Source organism: Camelus ferus, chromosome 26 (genome assembly GCF_009834535.1).
Source record: "Camelus ferus isolate YT-003-E chromosome 26, BCGSAC_Cfer_1.0, whole genome shotgun sequence".
In the NCBI taxonomy this organism is placed as follows: domain Eukaryota; kingdom Metazoa; phylum Chordata; class Mammalia; order Artiodactyla; family Camelidae; genus Camelus; species Camelus ferus.
This window is the reverse complement of record NC_045721.1, coordinates 20,657,931-20,678,071: the sequence shown is the minus strand read 5'-3', so window position 1 is coordinate 20,678,071 and position 20,141 is coordinate 20,657,931. Positions and strand designations below refer to the sequence as shown.

Sequence of the window (20,141 nt, the reverse complement as noted above, 5' to 3'; positions counted from 1 at the left end):
TCCAAATAAATCAATAGGAGCAAAGTTTAAGAATAGAAAGCTCTTTAGTTGTCCTTTCTATCAAAAAGAATATAGTTGTTATTTATAACCACAAAGAACCATAGTAATTTTCATAGAAACATTAAAGAAGTGACATATTCAGCAACCGATTCACAACGCTGAAATGCACAAAGAAAAATCTACACTGAAAGGATCTTGGGGGCCAGCCTGAAACAGAAATTCAGAGTACATCTCTCACTAGGTAAACCCACTCAGTGTTGAGAGCCATCTGGTCTCTTCATGCTCCATAGCCACTGTCCTCACCAGCGTAGATGTGGACATGGTTTTTGGTCCCCTAATTAGGTGGAATCAGTGCAGAATGGTAGGGCAGAGCTGCACAACCGTTTGCATCATTTTTTTGACAAGATAATTGCCTGTCAATAATTAGGTTTCAAAAGGATCTTGCACTAAGGGAACGGGAAACATTCCCTTCAGAGATTGCTGGTTTTATTTATTAAATCTTAACTTTACAAGACTTCAGATAAACCAAAGGGATAGATAGCATCACTGCATTACAGACAAAGCAATGACTGTGTTCAGGTGTAGATTTAAAAACCAAAGGCCAATTCTACAAAAACAATGGAATTAGGAGTCAAAGTTGAAATAAAATCTTTCCTCTACCTCATAATAGCTGTATGACCTTCAGACAGCACAGAAAATATCCCTTAGGTTTAATTTGCTCAATTACAAAATTAGAGTCATGTATATCAAAATGTTCAGCCCAGTCTAGCGAGCTTTTTGCTCAACTTCAAAAATCTGAACCTTAGAAAGTCTGGTAACAAACACATCCTTCTCTCTCATTCTCCATCCTTATTTCTTTTATGATCAGCAATACAGAAATTGGTGCTTCTGTAACTCAGGCCAAACTTGAGGATAGGAACCTCTGTTCATGGACGGTCAAAGCCATCTATCAGTTACACCTCCTGAATACCTCGGGAATCTGTTCCTTATCCCTCCCTTTATTTCCCATTGCCTCTGTCTCAGTTAAGGCTTTCCCCTCTTCAGTTACGGGTCACTGCCAAAGTCTCTTTACAGGCCTGTTTCATCCACTGTAATCGTCCACCATACTGCTGGCCCGATTATCAAAGTCCAAACTAGGACACCCACCTTTTAAAGCTCTGTGTGCTTCTGTTCAAAAAAAGGGAAGCAGCTTAACACAGCGTAAGCATTTGGACCTTCCAGCATTCCTTTCTGTCCTCTGATTCAGCCGAAGTGACCTACTCATTCACAGCCCAGGCTCTCCGCCTCCCCCATGTCCTTGGCCTTTATCTGTGTTTGCCACTGTCTGATTAAATCCCACTCACTCTTCAAAATTCACGCTTCCACTTCGATCTCCAAAAAAGGGGAAATGAATGACCTTGCTCACCTCCAATAGCGTATGTACAACACACACACACACACACACACACATATATTTCTTCTCCTTCCCTTCCCTCCTTCCTTCTCTCTCTTCCTCTCTCTCACACACACACAGATAAACTTAACTAAATTACTAAACATCTAAAAGAAGAGAGGGCTATTTCAAGAACCCAGTGCCCATATATCGAGCTCTTTATTTACACATTTCTGTGGAGAGTTCATTTGAAAGCCAACCATCTGAGGGAAAGTCTGCTGCTCTTAATTGTGCTCAGATATGACTTTTAGTTGACGTGATGACAAGAGGGAGGCACTCTTAAATGGGCTGAATGTCAGCCTCTCTTCAATTGTCATAGCCAGACCATGGGCAGTACATTCGAGTGCAGGAGTCACTGTCAGTTGCTGCAGCCCTTGGTTGGAAGTAACCAGATGGATGTGAATGCATTGATGGCAGAGAGAAAAGCTGATAAGAGGCTGGGAAGTGGCAGCTCCTGGCTTGTCCAGAAATTAGTCCGGATAACTTGTAATTGGCCGCCGTGGTATGAACTGTGGTCCAGCTGTTGATAACCGTATAAGTTCATTGTATACTGTGCTGATTTGACTTTAAAATGTTTAGGGGTATTTTTTTTTTAATTATGGCTGCTTAGTATGGGAGAAGAACCCTGAGGATATTTCACAATTTAGCTTTGTTTGTGTAACATGGTGTGTGAGTAACCATCAGCCTTTACAGCTCATCGACCACTTGGATGTTTCCTCTTTCCTTAAAGCTGGGCTGCATTCAACTTTTCAGCTCCACATAAGTGCCAACTTTTCCTCCAAAGGATGTTCACCACCTGCCCAGGCTTGCTCAGACTGGTCCTGGATCATACGTAGTGGACTGGTGTCTGGTCAGCTTCATGCCTTCTTTCCGTCTCAAAAGTCCTCCCTTTCAGAGAGTAGATGTTAGGTTCACTCTGTTCATAGGGGAGCGAGGCAGAGCTCAAATCTTCTCCCTGCCATGCCTGAAGAGAGAGAGCTGAGCAAAACACAATTACTATTCTGCAAAAGAGATCCAGTTTACAAATCTTGGGAAGCCTTTTTGCAGGAAAAAAAAAAACCGAAACAAAACCTTTGAGATCTTAAACTGAGGTCAGGGGTCACTCAGGTGATGGGACTTTCTGGAATCTGACATTTGCTAAGATCGTGGCCTGAGACTAGAAAGAAAGTGACTGATGGGAGATCAGAAAAAAAGGCCCATTTCTGCAATGTGATGAGAGAGGAGGGTGTTGTGAGAAAACTAGAAACTAGAAAAGTCAGCAGGGCTCAGGGCAACAAGCCCTCAGAAGCCATGTCAAGGATTTTCAAATTTATTCTATGGTCAATACCAAGAGTACTGCAATATTTAAGTGGTGCTGAAACTTGATGATACCTCTTTCTTAAAACAAAAAAAGGAAAAGGAAAAAGTACTGACATCTGTGTGGATGGTGGATTAGGGTTGGGGTTAAGTGCAGGAACAGCAGGAGAATTGTGGGGACCCCTCACCCAGCTGAATGGCAGCCTTCCTGAGGGATGGCAGACGTTCAGCTCTGGTGGTGGTTGTGGGGGAAAGGAAACCGTTTGTCTTCAAGAATTAATGGGACTTAAACTTTTTTTTTTTTTTGTCCTGAACGCTTTCATTTGTATCAAAGCAAAGAGACCATCTCTATGCGCAGGTGAATATTTACGTTAATTGTTTTATTCAGTCTTAACCAGGTTTGCCCTTAACTGCTGAGAGGGCACCTTCCAAGAGGGAAGTCAGTCTGATGTTTGCAGAGGGCGGACCAGAGCAAGATGAGAAGCAGGGCACTGGGGAAGAGGGAGACTTCCCGGGGAGCCAGGAGCATCATCAGACCAGCTCTCCATCCATCTAGAAGCCCCCTTTCTAAATCTTATTACAGAGTTGATCGATGACTAGAATGAGAAGTCATTTTGCTGTCCTGACAATTTAACACTCAAGTGAACTCAGATGGATTTACAACAGGAGCCAACTCTGTTTGCAAATCAGTATCTAAATGTTATCAATTTTGCCAGCCTTTGAATCTGCACTTATTTTGAGATACAATTCAGCTCAGTTAAAATATTTTTTCTGTACCTAGAGGCACCTGAATGTCAGCATTGCTGACATGTATGTATAGCAGTAGAAGAGAGTGTGTTTGTGCAGTTTTATAGGTGCAAACAGAGTTCCCAGGGAAATGATTGCTACTTTCCGTTTTCACTTCTGAGAAGGGGAATTCAGGTCCTATGGGAAAGAAATTGCAATCCAAGGGTTTCTTCTCCTGCTACTGTTTCTTCAACTATGTTCCAGCCTCTGATTAGAATTAAACGTTCTACTGATTCAAGCCAGGGTGTTTCAAGTACAATCTTTGCTGCCCATTGGATGCAACCATAGTTCATCTCAGCGATGTTTGTGAGGTGTTGTAAATAAAAACCTCTCAGACTTGAATCCAGTTCGGCGAAAGGTGTATAAGAAACTTGAATAACTAATGCAGTACTTAAGAAGAGTACATCTCATGTTAATAACTTCTATCTGGTGCTATTGTATTTTTATTTAGTAGAAATGAAATTTGCTGTGACATCTAACCCTTAAAACTTCCGGCACAGACATTAATTCATGTGTTTCTCATTATAATGAGTGGAAGGTCCTGGAATCTATAGCCATGACCCGGATAATGTGCCCCATAATTTCTGTTTTTGCTCTCAGACATGAAGCTCATTAGCTTTTGTGGTTTCAGTGCTCATGCACTGAACAGAAAGGCATTTAATTACTACAACCAAGGAGGGGATGTTAATTTTGGGTTTTAAAAAAAAGAAATTAAATGAGATCAGGAGAAGTTTTTAAAGTTGGCCTGTAATTGTGCTGAGGATACCAATGCATCATCCTTTATATTATTTACCGGAGACCAATAAAAGATTTGTTTTATTTTAACAGGCAATTTGCCTCCAGAAGTGTGTGTCTTCCAAGAGGTAAGTGCCTTTTAAGAATTATTACATAGAATTATCATGGTTTCTGATTTATAGCTTTGAGAGCCTATTAATTTTAAAGTTTCGTGGCTGACAGCTGTGTTGTTCAGAGGCAAGGATATATAGTATTAATTATCGTAAGCTTCAGATTATTGTTCATGGTGGAGACATTACGTATAAAGGACAGACTGGCACATTTTTCTATTTTCGTCAGAATAATTAATTAACCTGGTGATTTTAAAAAGAAATACTTGTTGAAGTTAAATACAAAGAACCCAGCTTAGTTTTATTACATTTACTTCAGTTCCGGATGGTTTTTGACGATTTTCATGGAAAATTATCAGCCATTTGGGGCATGGTCACAGTTTTTGTTACTGGCCTTTCTTTATTATTGGTTTGGTTTGTTAGCTTTATTTTGAAAGTGAAAAAATGGCTGTATCTTCACAGTAGTATTTTATAATAACACTACATATATATTCTTTGTCTGAGTACATATGCATTTTAAAATGCGCTAATATATTGGGTTTAACCATGAGTTCAATTTTAATGTAGATTCAACCTAGCATTTAAATTTTCAGGGCTCCTATGAGGTTGGAAAGTAAATGAAATGCTTGCACATAGTATATTCTGTGTTTTATTATGTAACAAGGACTGACCAGGTCAGGGGCATGTTTCTCCACTTGCCTTTCTCGAAGCAGCCAGTGGGTCAGTGACACGATGGCGGGGTCATTATTTATGGCGGCCTGGGTTTGAGTCCTTGTTTCTCTAGGAAGTCATGGTCGTTGTCTTACAAAGATGCCCTTCAGCAACTCTGACAGCGAATACAGGTCTGTGTTAACTGATGTTGGTTCCAAGTCTCACTTCTTGTGCGCTGGCTGAGCGCCGTCCCAGTTCGTTTTATGCTTGTGGATGCAAGAGAGGCTCCACGTCTTTGAGGCGCTGAGCCCTGCTGCAGGCTGTCAGAGCAGAGTAGCTTCGTGTGCAGTCAAGTTGTTGTTCCAGTGAGTAAATCCGGACGTCACCACTCTTCTCACTGCCTCATGGTTGGTTGTTTACACGGTTTGTGTTTCTGTGGTCCGGCGACGTTGCATGTTGGCTTGACGCACCGCATACTAACCCACGTGCCAAGTTATTGAATGAGCAGAGAAATGGTATTTTGGAAAAAGAACACTGTTTCTTGTAAAAGTCCTGCACTGTTATTTTTGAAGCCCATAAAACTGTTAAATAAGTGACCAGGAGGTATTTTCAAAAGCACGGTTCAAATTATCCCTGTCATTGTGAGCATTAGTTATGATAAATTTACAACAAATTCTTTTTAATGTTTAGTAATAAAATTACAGCACTTTTTAATGTTTAAGCTTAACTGTGTAAATAAATGATATACAAGTTAGAGTCAGTGTCCGGACCACGTTGCACAAAAACAGCTAAATAAGTAAAACTTTCAGATATTTCCCGACCCCACCCCACAGTGCTGTGATGAAAAGATCACAGGCTTTGGGGGTCAAGTAAAACTCACTAGCGGACTAGCTCCTGCTCGAATCACTTGAGTAACCTCAGACAAGTTCCCTACCCTCTCTGAATCATTGGCGTTATTTTTATTTTTCAACCTGGGTGTAATACCTGTGTTGTGAGACTGCCGGAAAGACGCTGGAAAGCGATTTGTCAGTCCCCTGCTTTCGAAGAGTAAATCTCTTAGGATGTACAGACTCCTTACTGCTCTGTCTGATAAAATGCTATTTCCGTGGGGTGCTTTTTTTCCTTGTTTCTTTTGTATATATAAACTGCCTTGGATGTGCTCGCTTGGTCCAACAGTGACATTTCTGAAAACAAAGGCAGAGTATCTGGCTAAACTCTGTGTAGAGATGGTATTGTCTTCTGTGGGTGGCGTCTGTGTGTACACCCAGGGGAGCATCCAGCAGGCGTTTGTGCACACAGACTGCTCTCAGCTTTAGTAGCTGTTCATATACCTTAAAGACTTGTCTTCCCTTCAGTGTTCCTCCTTACGGTTCAGCCAATCTGCAGGTCAGAAATACTCGGGGAAAAGCTTGTAGATGGTTCCAGAAAGCTGCACTTGAATTTTGCTGGACAGTAGCAACTATGTACCCAGCAATTACGTTGCGTTGAGGGTTCTAAGTAATCTAGAGATGGTTGAAAGTATACAGGAGGATGTGCAATGGGTTGCTGCAAATACTGCGCCAATTTATATAAAGGACTTGAGCATTTGTGGATTTTGGTATCTGAGGGGGTCCTGGAACCAGCCCCCTGCTTGGATTCCAAGGGATGGCTTATTCTGAAACTTGGAACTAGGGCTCTGTTCTTGCTTTGTTAATTCATTTTATCTAGGAAAACATCGCCGATGCTGCAATGCTTTCTCTTAAAACACTGCTGGGTAATTGGATAGTTAAATAGGTAAAAATGGTTCAATAGCTTTTCTAGGTAATATTTGCATTTTAATGAGCTTTTTAATGGTTTAAACCATTTACATTAACCTAAATGCAAGGGACTATGATGATCTCTGAGGCAGGGGGAGTAATTAGAGGCCATTAAGTCTTTGCCAGGCAGCCCTGGAAACTCTAAAAGTAGAGTTTCCTGTCCTTCCTGTAAGGCTTGTGCACACAGGGCTTCTTCATGTTCTTCCTTTCTCACTGCCTATAAAAGACTTCAAAGTGACAGAGATTGATATCAGGCTGTTTCTGAAAATTATAAACACATTTTCCTCTGTGTCCCCTTTAATATGCTGTTCTCCAAGCCCTTATATCTTAACGGTTTCTTTCAAAACTTTAACTTATATTTTTAACTGTGTTTTACTTGTCACACATGTTCACACGCCTTAGCCAAACAATTCCATGAAGGTTGGAAGGTATTAGATCTGTTTCCGATCAGGATGAGGTGCCTGGGCCAGTCAGAAAAGCAAACATGACTTAATGCGAGGGCTTCTGACACCCAATCCAGTCCAGGTATGCAGACATTTTTCCAGCACGTAAAAGTGATTTCTACGCTGTTTTTCATGTATGGATTTATTCGTACGTATGGAAATGGGAGAAAAAAAATAAAACTGAACAAAATATACTGCGTGTGGTGATGTGATTCAGCTCTTCAATAAGCCAGACTTGAACGAGGCTACTTGCCAGGATAAACTCAGTGTTGACAGGGAGTCTGATTTAAAAAAAAATTGGCAGCAAAAAGCCAAAAATAAAAATAGTTTACAAATGATAAATGAGATATTCATATTTAAATAGAATTTTCTGCTTGCATAATGGAATATGTATATGACATTGCAAAGATTCTTAACAAAATAGTAAAAGGCCTTACTTGATATGTTTTGCTTACCACAGTTAACTAATTCTGCTAAGAAAAACAGGACAGTGGATTCCCCAGAGAAAATTTTAATTGACCTTTAAATGTCATTCCAACTGCTTTAATCATAAAGAATTGAAAACCATTGATATTTGTTTATTTTTTTATCTCAGAATGTTATGTGGATTTATTTTCTACTACTAAAAAGTGACTGCCAGGTTCTTGTGCATCCAGAAAAATACCTTTATCTCCATCTTTTCATCTTTATGAGTGTGGTGGTCCACTGATTCGCATTACTCCCCGTGAGCCAAATCTTACCAAATATTATCTATCATAAAACTATTCTTTTCCAACCAGATGTTGTGTTTTTGATTGTTTTTAATGATATTTCTATATTAATTTTGATTAAAGTCAGATGGTGAGGTTAATAGATCAAGAGAGTGGAATCTCGAGGTAACTGTCTCGGCCATGAGTCTCTCAGGTTATGGGTGGGAGTGGATGGGGTGTCTGTGTATCAGGAGGACTCACTGTATGGGAAGCACGCAAACATGAAGTTAACCTTTCTGAATAAATTTTATCTTTTCATCATGCAATTTTCCCTAGAAGACTGAAAAATCTATTTTTCGTATCTCGGATGTCCCCTCCTGCACACGTTTTAAAACCTACATCATAGACTACTGGTCTCCTCGCCCTCTTCAATGGCATCCCTCTTATTTCTGATCATTACTCCCAGTCATTTTCAATAACCATGAGGTGTCTGAAAAACTTGGTACTGAGTTCTCTTGGGCTCTGGGACTTCTTTCATTTGAGTCTAGATCTCTGCTTCTGTGTACCTTCTACCTTCTGACATTTTCACTGGCAACTTAGTTATTAGCATGTTGATATAAGTTGATATAGCTGCTTCGGGGAAATACTCAAAGCACAAAACAAACCAAAAACCAGAGAGTGTTTTTTTTTTTTTTTTTTTTTTTTAATGAGTTTCACTCTGTGTAGAATGAAACTCCACAGTCACTCCTTGGCCTACATACTGTCCTTTGCTTTTATACATTTACTTTGAAGTAAATATAAGTTTGTCTCCCTCAGCTTTAGAGGATGATTTCAAGGAGTGCATGTACCACCAGCCTCTCCTCAGAGTTCCCAACAGCTTGTGTTCTTCGTTTATAGAAATCCGACCAGGATAAAAACTTCATCTTGAAAATAAGTATACGGGACATTGTGCTATACACCAGAAATTGACACATTGTAACTGACTGTACTTCAATAAAAAGTATCGATATTAAAAGCTGAATTATATAATAAAATGAATATGTAAACTTACCTTTCTACAATGGAATGTTCATGGTAGAAACAGTACCAGTTGCAGCTAGCAGATGCTGGTGAATTAAAGAAGAAAAAATATTCACGCCAAGCCAATCACACCACCCCCTGAGATGACTACCACTGACACACCAGCGTGTGTTCCTTCTTCATGCACCCATTTATATGTAAGAATCTGATGGTACCTGTGCAGGTGTATTCAGTCCCCTTCTTAGATGGAGGGTTTTCCGTCCAGCTTTCTGTCTCAAAAGGAGCCACGTCCTCCCTTGCCCTCTGGCTTCCTTTGGCCAGGTTCTGGAGTGAGAGACCTGGGAGAAGGAGGGAGGAGAGGAAGCATCAGGTTGTTGCTTCCCCGGCTCCCTTCTTCCAAGGTTGCCTCAAGCAACTGTGGCCACAGCTCTGAGCTCCTCTCACGCTACCGCTCCAGGCTCCAGGAAGCCCCTCCCCTTGTCCCCGCCACACGAGGGGTGGTGAGTGTTCTCTGGGGGAACAGCAGGGTTTTTGTGAACGAAAACACATCTTTCTTAAACCATCTGAGAATGATCCTCATTTGAGTGTGCCTTCTGTTTCTGGTTGGGGCATGGACTCATACTGAACTTCATGAATGATTTTATCCCCTGCTTTTTACTTTGCTTTATGTCTGGAACCTCCCGGCGTGCCCTTCAGTCTCATCTGACCACATTCTTTTACCTCCTGCTTCGGGCGCACGCGGTGGGGCATGCTCCTTGCTTGCACTTTCTCACTGGGGGTGGCAGTGCCCTGACAAGCACCCGGGTAGGTGTGTGCATCCTGTTACTCCTTCGGGGTAAATTCCCAGAAGTGACCCCATAGAAGCAGTTTCCAAACGGTAATTTATTATTAGTGCTGCAGATTATAATCAAGGAAACACTACTGATTATCTTTTGGCTGTACCGTCGCTGTTTTATCTCAAGCAGTTCAAGTCACTTTAAGTCTGACTGCTTGACAGTGAGAGATGGGAATCCCCAGGGTTTCCAGCGTACATTCTAGGTTTTGTTTACTCTTTAGATCATCTACCTACTTTCCATAATTGGCAGCAAAAGCTCCTTTAAGCCTAGAATCCTGGCCAGGTAGAAAAGCCTCTGCTTCCAGAGGGCTGCTGAGTCCTCTGAAGGGCAGTCTGCTGCAAACGCCTCAGTTTTCACCTGTCTCTGCCCCATTAACCCCGAATACCAGTCCTTCTCCTGCTCTGGGCAGGAAGGCTGTGTCTCCTGAAGGAGCAGGAGAGTTGCGGGGAGAATCCAGTCTAACAACACCTAGGGATAAAACTATGAACTGTACTTGAGTATTTGCAGAATTAATGAATAAGGAATGCCCTTTAGCAACTTAATGTTTGAGTTGAGTAATTACCTTCAATATCTCTCCCTCTTTTTTTTTTTTCAATTCCCTCTTTTTTTTTTTTTCAATGACATAAGACTGGCCATTGTGGCTAGAGCTTCAATCACGTAAATGCCCATTTTTATACTCTCAAAGAACTGAAGCAGTTGAAATACAAATAAAAGGAATATTCAGGCTTTTATTTTTCTTTCTGTTAAGTAGAACCATAAATTGTATTCATACAACTCAAGTACTGGAATCGTAACTCTGATAATGACCTAGGTGATACAGAAATGGTCACCAGCGTTATCAGCATGCTTGTACATCTTGGCTAAAAGCCCAGAAAGAATAGATTTACAGAATGAAAACCTGGAGTGTTGTATAAATATTATAAATACTGTGCCCACTGAGGGAAATGTGTATTTGGGGTCAGCAGCTTTTACAAGGAAAATGTAAAAATTTTGTGTACATCGTTTTCTCAAATATTGTCTCATCATTTCTCAGATTAACTGAGAGAAAAGCAATCACTGTTTCTGGAAAACAAGTAGTAAACAAACAAAAACATTAAAATATCTCCTTCTTATGACTTTCAGGGTTTTATATGTACTTTTCGAATTTGGTTTCCCAGAAACTGGACATCCTCAGACCTGTTTTGAGGGATCCATGAATTTTCTATGAGATATTTATGAATAAGTATATTTCTGAGTTTTTATTCTATAATAATCTTTAAAAATGTTAATAAGATAGTATCAATGAGATCCTAACTAACCGCCTTGTAATACTGTGTGCCATTCTCTTCCAAATTGTAACTGCTATAACTGATACAAAAATCGCAGGAGGAGAGGGAGATATCGTTGAGATAATGTGTTCATGTTAAGTTCAAGCCATCTGAAGCCCAGAAAGCTTTGTTAACCAAAGTTTCACTGTATTTAGAATGTAGAAAATTATTGGGAGAGTTATTACATGACTAATAACAGTGCAGCTACGTAAATTTAGAAAAATCTCTATGCTAAAACTCAGCAATGCAGTCACTTAAAAGTGGCAATTTAGTTTCATATAAACAACATCATCAGTAATAATACATTAAGCCTGTTATTTTGAATTGTAGAGGCTTTACATCTTTATTTATACACATTATTTTAAGTCATAAGGGCTAATTTCTATTTATGCATAGGTGAATAATATAAAAAGTAATCTAAATCAAAATTGGGCGTTTGTGTGAATATTTGCTTCATATAGGATGGAGTCATTACTTAATTTTGAGAAGCACTTAATCCTGGTGGGAGCCAGGATTAAGTGTTCTACCACCCAGGATCAGAATTAGATTTCTTTAGAACCGAGTCTGTTCCCCATCACTAGCTTTCCCATGCGTTCAGTTAGCCATTAAACATGGAGTTAAACTGCAGTCTCGTCTCTGAAACGAGCCCAGGAATTTCTGTGGAAGATGTAGACATTGGATATGATACATACAAATATTTCCCAGTAAAACATGTATCTTGACTGTGGTGTCTAGAAATCCAGAAATTAACTTTGCAGAAAGTGTAAGTAACCAGATAAACAGGTATGTGGCTGCACTGTGAATTGGGAAGGGATTTGGAAGATGATTAAATTGCTAAGCACTTGGAGACCAGAGCTTCTCCAGGGGTGAAGATCTCTTACATTCATCACTGAAGGATCTGCTGGATTATTTCTAAGTCCTTTTTGGCCTCTGGTTTCACTGTGAGGTTCAGATATTTAGCAGTGTTAACTCATTAATAAATATTGTCATATGATTCCTTCACGTGTCACTCTGTACCTCGACAGTGTAATATATTTCTAACCACTTGGCCTTCAGTCCGCCTGGTCTACTCCATACCGTCTGTCTTGACAATGCTGAAATAATCTCTGCAAAGATTTTTTTTTTTGATGTGCTTGACATTCTTCTGTTGTTTCACGGTCCAAGGTCTTACGTTGGCATTCGATGCCTCGCCTCCTTAGCCTGTCTTTCTAAATGCTGACTTCTCCTCCATACGAGGACCCTCCACTCTAGAGAGGGTGCTGTGCTTAGGAGGCTAACGCACACCTCGCTCATTTCAGCCTGTCTTCTCTGAATCTTCCTGTGCCCTGGTCCCTAAGTGTATCATCCACTTCTGAACCCCCATTTCAGATGACGTACAGATCACTAATTTTTCATTGATTTTATTTCCTGATATTTGGAAAAAGTGTTTTCTGTATTCATCCAATTAGATAATTAATTTAACATTTTGGGGGACTGGAAACTTCATTTCATAAGTAGCACCTAGAATGATTCTAGCCCTATTGTAGCATTCAACATTTTGCTGCATTAGTCTTAATTTAGATTTTATATTTATTAAAACTGTAATATATTTTAAAATATATTAATATATTTATTATGCTAAACTGGCTTGCATTATTCATATCCTCTGCAGTGACAGTCTAGAGTAAAACCTTTCATTCCATGGGGAAAAAAGGAAAACCACAAAATATTTTGAGAGGAAATAAGGAAACAAGGTCTAAATTCTCTAAGTAAGGAGTTGTGGAATTTCAAATTCGCTACATGATATTAAAATATGGTGTTCCTCATATGTAAACAACTCCATTTAAGAATCTAAAAACAACTTGGCTCCATACTTTATTTACTCAGTCCTCAGTGTTACATTAAGAACAAAATCCACAGACATGGAAAAGATAACTTTGCAAAACTAAAAATACCCGACTACACGTATTAATACAGTTAACTTTCTGAGTACCGTTTGTCTTCGATACAGAGAATTTATTATCTGTAGGTGTAAATCAAGACAAGTTCCACATATTATACAAAATACCTGTCAAAATCTTGACATAATAAAAAACCAAAAAAAATTTGACATATTAATTCTCTTTGTGGGGAAAACTTTCGCAAGTCCCTGGAATTTATTCAAGCCTCACCTCTGTGTATCACATGAGGATGTAGGAAATGTCAGATTCAGTGCCATGGCTGAGTCAGTCAGCAGGTCAGTCCAGGGTATTATCTCAGTGATGATGCAGAAGCTGATTTTATAGGAGAATATGGTCGCCCTCGGTGATGTCGGCTTTCAGAACTTAAAAATTTGTTCCTCTGCCTAAACTGTTGCCCAGCTGCAGGGGACCACTGGTTGCCTGGTGTTGGAGACTAGCAAGGCAGATGGTGTAATATGTATATGTTCTCAATTTGCCTTATTTCTTTGAGTCGGCTTCTCTCACATAAACACCCATAGAAGCACAGACCACAGAAATTCTATTACTAAATAATAGCATAGTTGAATGAGAACAATCATCGTAATCAGAAACTGGGCTAGAAAGTTTCTATGCAATTGGTTCAGAAGTTTTGGGGAAAAAAAATGACAGTATGAAATGTTTTGAAATTTCAATTTCAAGAAAATTTCAGGAAAGCTCTAATAATTAATTCCATCATAGCACTTTAACAGACCATTTACACAGATGTAAATACGCATGCAAAAGGGATGTTGGCCTTCGTAATTGGATTTTAGCCCTAGAAAATCTAGAGCATCAACATTCCTGCAATTTAATCATAGGCTAATTAACACGTATTTATTTGTTTTGACACTTTGGGGAGTCTTCCGATCCATTTAGGCAACAAATTGTACAGTCTTAATTTCTTGCTTTCTTCTTCAGGAGAAGCCGAAGATACAAGTGCTGTTTCATTAGGCTCTGACCTGCATGATGCCGCCTCTGAACGACATCCTTATTAGGAAAATAGGATCCAAGTGCCTTTAGGGTAGAAACAATGAATATTTATTTAGGAACTGGCTTTTGGCCAATTTTTCAGTCCCCTTAAGGCATAAATATCGTAAACCAGGCATTTCAGTTCTCATGCACTTAGAATTTTTTTTTTCTCTACACATTTGTGAAAGGAACACGTTATCTGCATGGTACTTTCGAGAACTCATTTGCCAAAGGCTCACTTGTGGTTGCAAGCTGTGATAGGCATTTCTATGCAATCATGAAAGGTTAAATAGGTATAAATTCTAGATAACTATCTTAAGTTAAAGAGTTAAAATGTGGAGGAGAATGGGCTAATCACCTTAGTCGCCTAAATTTTGAGCAAGTGGCTTTTTAAAGAGGGAAGAGAGTAGTTAAAGTGAACGTAACTTGTATCCTTGAAGTCAGCCTCTGAGGCAGAGTGTTGAAAGCTGGCAAGGGATTTTTTGAGAACATTCTCAATGTCGTCATTATGTTTTCCTGTGGAGAATGTGTTGGCCACACCTCTCGGCAGAATTGCTATAACTGAATGACGGATGTTGAAGGCACATCTTGTTAAAGGGAATCAGTGGCATTATTTTCAAAGCCCTAACATCTCCTTGAACAAAATGCTTGGGTGGCTGCAATGTTGTAGAATCCGCCCCACCCCACCTCCAGTTTCCCGTTTTTTCATGACCCTGGATTGCACTGGGACACCTGCAGCACTGGCATCTCTAAATCACTTGTAAGGAAGGGGGTGGTCAGCTCAAGAAATATTAAATTTTCATCACTTTCACTTCCCTGCTACTTCTTTTAACATATAATTGTATTTGTGTTTAATACTCATTCCATTCTATGCTCTAAATATTTGTATTGAATCATATGCTCATAAAACACAGGGTCTGAGGTTTTTCGTATTTTACAAGTTTAACTTTTAGTAGGCGTTACGTGTAAGTAGGGACTTCATGAATCATTTTGATATTAAACTTGTCAGCATTGGTTATATGTACTTTCTTCCTTTGAACTTGAAAGCACATGAAGAGGGTCTTTAATGACACCATTCAGTCTACTTGGTGTTACAGTCATTTGCATATAACCTTTCCTACAATATAACCTCGCAAACCTAAGTTCTGTGCCAACTAGCTTACTTGCTCTTGTCCGATACAGGAGACACCTTGATTACGTGGAAAAGTAATTATTGCTAAGCAGAATTCACAGTCACCAGCATAAACCATGGACTTAGATATTCTGTAATAATGTCTTAAATTAGCTGTATTTCAGCAACATAGATAAACATTTCCAGAAAAACTGGTTATATGGATGTGAATAAAGTATGTGCAGTAAATACAAATATTGACTTAAAAAAAAAGTAATACCCTCTTTTAGAAAATAGAAACTGCCAGTAGGCAGTGGGGAGTGAAAAATGAGACGTTTTTGTGGGTTTTCAGGCGCCATTGGTGTGAAGGTAAGGAAGTTCTACTGAGAGTGGTCCTTTCAAGCCCAGGGCGTGGTGAACAGGAAGGTGGTCAGACTGAAGCGTCTGAAGCAAACCATCAAACAAGCACAGATCGACTGCCTGCTGTATGCAGGGTATAGTGCTGGGTGGAGGAGAAATACCTTTTGAAGATTAAAGGGGATATTAGTAATCCTTTAGGAATGTAAAATCCACAGAGAAAGGCAAGATCTAAGAAAACCCAACAGCATGAGTGCAAAGTACAGTGCTTGAAAGTCACTGCAGAGAGATGTGGATAATGGAAATCCCAGGAAGCAAGACTTTTGTTATTAGATAACATCATGGATTCAAAAACAAAAACAAAATACAAACTGTGTCACCTACCAAGTGGTGTAAACGTGTGAGACAGAATCATTACGTGGCTCAGTAGGAAGAGTCTCCAGTCCTCTGGCCAGCCCTTTGGAAGTGATGGGTGGGTTAGCCGAGGAGATGGACGCTCGAGAACCAACCACTGTAACGGATCATGGCGGGCTAAGCTGATCCAGGGTAACAAGGGGAGAGAGATTCAGGGATTATTAATACAAATTCAGACTTATTAGGCCTCCAGAGTTCCTAATGTTCACACTGGCTAATAACAAATTCATATTTCAGTCCTGTTTCTAATTCCTGATTTACAGTGTTCCCACATTGCCTCAGTAGTTAGATTTCTCAGCCTGTCCGTAAGGCTGATTGACTTTGTGTGTATAAAATGTAGTATCTTTGTATGTGTCAACAGTGGAACTCCGTTTGTAAAAATCTTTTCATAATGCATACCCAGCGTAAACAGACATATTCATAAATCTATTTCATGTGTTCTATGCTGATTATCTTGTGTGCTTCGTAAAATGTTCCTAAATTTTTTTTTACAAGTTTGTAAAAGGTCAAAAAGGATGAGAAGAAAAACAAACATAAAGTTCTACTTTGCTTACTGTACTCTAGGGGTCATCTTGCACACCCAGACTCCTGGGTCTTCACCTCATTTGGTGACGGTGGATGTTCATTGTGAGATAGTGCATAACCATCACTTGTGATAACAAAGGTATTGCCATTAGAACACCCATATTCACTTCTTGCTTGAGTAGAGATTTCTTTGTGCAGTTTCTTGTACAAGCAGGTACTATTTCCTCTAGACGTTCTAGACATTGTTAGCAGCTAGGTGAGAACAGAGAAGACACCAAGTTTAAGCCAATTTTGTGGTTTCAGGCAAGCCCTCCAGCAAGATGGGGGTGGGGGGCGGGGGAAACGGGAGGCAGTGGTGGTCAGTCTCAGCAGGAGCCCGTGGGTGGACCCTCTAGAAAACCCTCAGGCTGTGTGTGCAGTCACCACGTGTAGCCAACTCAGCAGGGTATTGAGGATTTATCTCCCTTGGGCAAGGCCTTAGAACAAAGTTTTAACTTGTTCCTGTTTAGATTTTGCATTTTAACGGGTAAAGCCCTTATTTCTTCTATTATCATTCTTTACGAAAGGAGCTTATGAGAACTTTCCTGCTTTACATGGTAGTACCACTTAAACTACCTTCCAGTGTTCTGCACGATTGATTCTGTACTTCTGGCTCCTAATTCACTTGCGTCTTGAGTCGTCCTAGCTTGCATGCTTGTATATATAATTAAAATACATCTTGTTGACACACTAGTCATTCACATCATCACATTTTTTTAAAAATGATGTATTTCTGACTAAAATTTGTATATAATATACATATTCTGCTCAAATACTGAAGACAGTGCATTGTTTCTTTCTAGGTTCCTAGTACGAACAGAATTTAAAAATCAATACTGTCTGAGGAGCAAATGTAAAACATGTTGACTACAGTTGATAACACTGTGTAACTGAAATTTGCTAAGAGTAGGTGCTCAGCAATGGGTCTGTTATTTAACTGGATTGGAGAAATTCTTTTCACAAAGGATATGTCTATCAAATCACATGAAGTACCCTTTAAATATCTTAAAAGTTAAATGTCAATTATACTTCAGTAAAATCAAAATGTTAAAAATTTAAAAGCTTAGGACTGTCTTCAAAAATCAGAGAAATGAGAGTAAGGGTAGCTGGGAATTGGCAACTAATTAGACCTTTTCGTATAGAATATGAAGCCAGAATAAATGTGTAAAATATGTACTATATGAGAGGCTGTTGAATTAACTACCATATGACTGGAAATCCAGGAACAGCTATTAAGCCTAGGAGGTAGGAAAACTGAGCTCACCCACTCCAGGCAACCAGTTGCAGGGTCAGGAAACAGCCTTCACATTGTACCTTACATCCCTGTTACCTACCTTTAAACTGGAAGTTTGTGCCTTTTTGACCACCTTCCTCCAATTCCTCCACTTCCCACCTTCAGCCTCTGGCAACCATAAATCTTTCTTTTTCTATGAGTTTCGGGTGTGTGTCTGTGTGTGTGTTTTCCTAAGATTCTAAACATAAGTGAATTCATACAATATTCGTCTTTCTCTGGCTTATTTCACTTAGCATAATTCTCTGAAGTTCCATCCGTCTTGTCACAACTGGCAGGATTTCCTATTTTTGTGGCTGAATTCATTCCATCGTATATGTACCGCCTCTTCTTTATCCATTCGCCCACTGACGGATACTTTGGTTGTTCCCATGTCCTGGCTACTGTAGTTAAAGCTGCTGTGAACATGGGGGTATAGATAGCCGTTGGACACAGTGTTTTCGTTTCCTTCAGATGTATTCCCAAAAGTGTAGTTGCTGGGTCACGTGGTGGCTCTGTTTTAAATTTCTGAGGCTCCTCTCTACCATTTTCCATAGTGGCTGTACTTACAATCTCACCAATAGTGCGCAAGGCTTCCTTTTTCTCCACAGCCACACCAGCATGCTAACAGGCACAAGGTAGTGTCTCATTGTGGTTTGGATTTGCTCTTTCCTAATGATTAGTGATGTTGGGCACCTTTCACGTACCTGTTGGCCATTCTTGTATCTTCTTTGGAAAAATGTCTATTCAGGCCCTTTGCCTATTTTTAGTTGAGTTATTAGTGATACTGCTTTTGAGTTGTATGAGTTCCCTAAATATTTTGGATACTAACCCCTTATCAGATGTATGGTTTATAAATATTTTTTTTCACATTCTGTAGATTAGCTTTTCATTTTGTAGTTTATTTTGTTGCTGTGCAGAAGTCGTCCATTTCTTAATGGGTCAAATTCCACTCCTTAGGAGAACTGGGGCAATGAGACCTACTCTCATGGCAGGGTCTGACTATGGTGGAGAAGAGATCAAACCACTGCCAGTTTCTAGAAGTTGTTTCTATGTTGTAGGTAGGGACTATTTCAAAACTTTGAATTACTAGCAGAATCAAAACCACACTTGATCCCATGTTCTTTGAGGGTAAGTCATTCCCAAGGCAGCCAGCAGGTTTCTCTGCTGAAGCTGGGATCGCCTGTCATCCAGCAGGAGCTGTGTACTTAGAACCTACCAGCACCATCGCTTCCCGGGGCGTCTTGCTTCTCTCAGACTAAACCCACAGCAGGCTGCTTTTCCATCACTTTTTTTTTTCTGCTTCATTTTACTACCTTGTGACTAGGAATAACTGAAAACAAAAAAACTTGAAAAGAGTCTACCAGAAGACTGCTCAGGAACTGCATCAGGAAATTGCTTCACCAGGTTTCTCTGCTCTCAGGTTCTATGAAACAAAACCGTTGTCGCCCCTCCTTAAGCCTCCGCACTGTAACCACTTCAGATCCAATCTCTTCAAAGCACACTCCATGCATAAGGAAACGACCTGTATTATTATTGCTCTCATGTTTCTTTGAACGTCCTCCTGCTTGAAGTCTAAGTGTAGCTCAAAGAACCATAATTTTCAGACCTTAACTCTATCAATCTCATGACTTTACTGCTAGCACCACATGAATCAATAGTAACCATCAAACCCTCCCATGCATCAAACAAGTAACCCTGGAAGACACAAAATATAGCAGGAATAAATGGCTGGCAATGCATGCTTTACGGCCCATCATTTAATGCCTCAACTGCAGTATGCACTCATTTAAAGATACTACTTTGCTCTAGCAGACAATAAAAGCAACTCTGTATTTATTTGATTGTTGCCAAATGCAGTGATCCCATCACAGTGATTTAAGGGGACACAGTTGTAGCCCATCACCAGCTGGGTTTATTTATTTATTTATTTATTGCACACTTTAGAGAAGTGGTCAATATGGTTGCAGTGGAAGCGTCGTCACACATGACCGACTAGCCAGGGAAATAAGACACATGGGGAGGGAGTGACCAAAGAATCGTGCAAGGAGAAATGGCCAGAGTGGTGTATGTCAAGTCTTGATTTGGAGGCCAAGTGTGAGCTCTAGGTCAATAATTTGTGAATAAAGGAGATAAGATTTCCCTGTTACATATATAATAATAACTACTTGTGTTGCTCTTTATATTTGTTTTCTTTATTGCCGTATACATGAATCCTTAAAGAATGCCAAGTAGAGATTTTGTCTATGTAAATCATAGTACAGAACATAACCTATGGACAATTTGGCTATCTTTGACTTGAATAATTTCTTTGTGTAAGTGAGAAACATAGGATATTCTGGTCAGGGTTAGAGAGCTGAGACAGGTTTTCTGATGTAATGGAGAGAGGACGTCATC

General features: G+C 39.8%; 1 long non-coding RNA gene across 1 annotated transcript in view; it reads left to right on the top strand.

Moving 5' to 3' along the window:
• The window catches only part of LOC116660061, a 933,517-nt gene that overhangs the window by 268,532 nt on the left and 644,844 nt on the right, over positions 1-20,141 (top strand). Inside the window, exon 2 of the long non-coding RNA XR_004315426.1 lies at positions 4,343-4,377. This is a non-coding gene — a long non-coding RNA (uncharacterized LOC116660061). The remainder of the gene's footprint in view (positions 1-4,342; positions 4,378-20,141) is intronic.